This window comes from Buceros rhinoceros, unplaced genomic scaffold (assembly GCF_000710305.1).
Source record: "Buceros rhinoceros silvestris isolate BGI_N320 unplaced genomic scaffold, ASM71030v1 scaffold40044, whole genome shotgun sequence".
Taxonomy (NCBI): domain Eukaryota; kingdom Metazoa; phylum Chordata; class Aves; order Bucerotiformes; family Bucerotidae; genus Buceros; species Buceros rhinoceros.
In genome coordinates this window covers 21,841-24,318 of record NW_010409588.1, presented here as the reverse complement: position 1 = coordinate 24,318, position 2,478 = coordinate 21,841, and positions in this window count along the sequence as shown.

Here is a 2,478-nt window from a genome sequence, read left to right as displayed (position 1 = left end):
GAGCGCCGCTGGGGAGCTGGGCCTGGAGCTTTCCCCGTGACCTCCTTAAAACAAATTAAAAAAAAGGACAAAAAACCCTGAAAAAAGGCAGAAAAGGAGGAGATAACCCCCCACACCCAGCGTGTCCCCCCGCGTGTCAGAAGGCGGCGGGCGAGCTCCCGCGGGAGGATTTCTGCTTAGTCAAGGTGTAGTGGTGCAGCAGCCCCTCGGCAGGGAGGGGAAGGGTTTGGGGGGCCCTGGGGCTCTCCCAGGGGCAGGCTTGTGCCACGGGGGTGTCGGCTCCTGGCGTTCCCGTGGTGGTGGTGTTGCACGCCCGGTGCTGTTGTGAGCAGAACTGGCATCCTTCACTTTCTAAGCAGTTACTGGCACTGGTGTTAACTGGGAAAGTCAGAGTCTGTATTTCTGCTGCTGCATTTCAAGGTGTGTGAAGCATCCCTCAGGATCAGAACTGATGTGGCCTTTGTGCTAAACGTCGGTTTTGAGTCAAAATTTTCCAAATTTAAGGCTTACAATCCCTAGTTAGACCAAAGCTGTGTTACATGAAGTATTTCAGGGTGATGGACTTGAGCTGCTTGTGGTCTTAGCATCCAGCTTTGAGAAGGACTGAGGGATGCACCAAGCTTTCAAGGTTTTGTTTATCATGGCATAGTTTGGGTTCGAAGGGACCTTAAAGATCATCTAGTTCCGACCCCCTGCCAGGAGCAGAGACATGGTTCTTCTCGCTGCCCAGTGAGAGCTGGGTCAAGGCAGCAGAGCTTGTGCTGGGGCTACAAATTGGTGCCCTGGTGTGGGATGGGGTGGAACGGTCCAGCCTTGGGCAGGGGTTGAGGAGCTCCACGGAGGCGGTGAGGGCGGTTCATGGCTTGGCTGTGTGGGAGGATGAGGATGTGGGGTGGGTGAGAAGAGCTCCGATGACCCCAGGAGAGGTCGAGGTGGGAAGGGGTGGGAGGTGCAGAGTCAAGCAAGAGGTTCTGTGCTTGGGGCAGCAGCTGAGCACCCAGAGCTGGAAGTGATTTCCTGGTTAGTTCATGGAGATGCACCCACAGAGGAGTTTGCTCTTCCTCCTCTTCCTCCCTGTAGCTCATTTAGACCCTTTCCTGAGGTTTTCGCTGGCACCTCTGGCTGTGGGAGCCAAGGTCGCACACATCTGCATCTGCTGCCGGTTGTGAGTCTGCGAGGCTTAATGTAATGCATCTCATTTTTAGCTGGAATTATTCTTAAAGCTCCATGAAAATCCTTTGTTTGCTGATATGTGAGCGAGAAACCCAAGGACGCTGCCTCACCTTTAAATTTCAGTGGCTTTCTTCTGGAAGGTGGCAGCAACGCAGTTACTTTACCCTGGTTTCCTGGATTCCTCACTTTCAGTAAAAGCAGGGTGTGAAGTGAGAGCGATCCGGATGGTTGGGGAGCGGGTCAGGCCGGGGGATTTGTGGGGTTTTGTCTGTTGCAGTCAAATTTCAGACCGTTTTCTCACGGCTTACGCATCAGTTGGAGTTATCCCATGTTTTCATTTCCAGTCGCTGCAGTTTGAGTGTGGAAGGGTTCTGGACAGCCCAGCTAAGCGGTTTTCTTTTACTGAAGAGCTGTGCTTGGTCATTGGAAAATGGAAGGTGCAACATGCTGGATTTGCTCTACGTTTCTGTTGAGCTTTTAAAGTTAACTTAGGTTTAAAACTGGTGTTTTGGTGCCCTAAAATCTTTGTGTGCACCTCCAGTTGTTCCAGTGATTCTAGAGCCAGGTCGTGTGTAACGGCGTTACGTGTTTTCAGGAAAACCACGTTCTCACCCGCCCCCCAGCGCGGTGCAGCTGTTTCCAGTGTTTCCTAGAAAGGTTTTCTTAGGAGGCAAAACGCTTCCTCGGGCCAGCGATGGGACAAAGCCGCGCTGCGGGAGCTTCAGCTGCAGCTGGGACGCAGCGGAAGCCTCCGAGATGTAAAGCCGTCGAATCCGGACAGGATTTAAGCGCGGGGGCATTTCTCCTGAGCTCTTGGGAAGACGCGAGTGTCAGGTGGTTCCACCCGTGTGTGCGCGCTGTCTGCGGAGGGTTGATCTTCACACACGTCCACAGAGAGGGGGACGTTGGAACCTTACAAACCTCTTTGTAACACACCGGCGGAGCGGCTGGTTTTGCATTTGAGCAGTTGTAGTGTTGGGGTTTGGGGTGTTTGCCTCGAAGCGAGGACATAAGTAGCGGAGAGTCGCCGTGTTGATGCCCCTCCAGAAACGGCGGGCGTTGGTGTAGGACCCGAGTGGTTTGTTTAAGGGCAGCCTTACAGCAGGCAGCAGCGTGGAAGGTAACAGGCTCTCCAGCCGGCTAAAAAAACTCCAGCAAAGTCAATGCCAACTCAGGTCGCTTTCCAGCGGTTCTAATTAGGAGCTTAACGCCCGTAATCTCGGGATAGAGCCGCTGGCGGTGGTTTGGTGTTGGCCGGGTGGAGACGGAGCTTCAGCGAGCTGCGATGTGGTTTTGCAGGGTGAC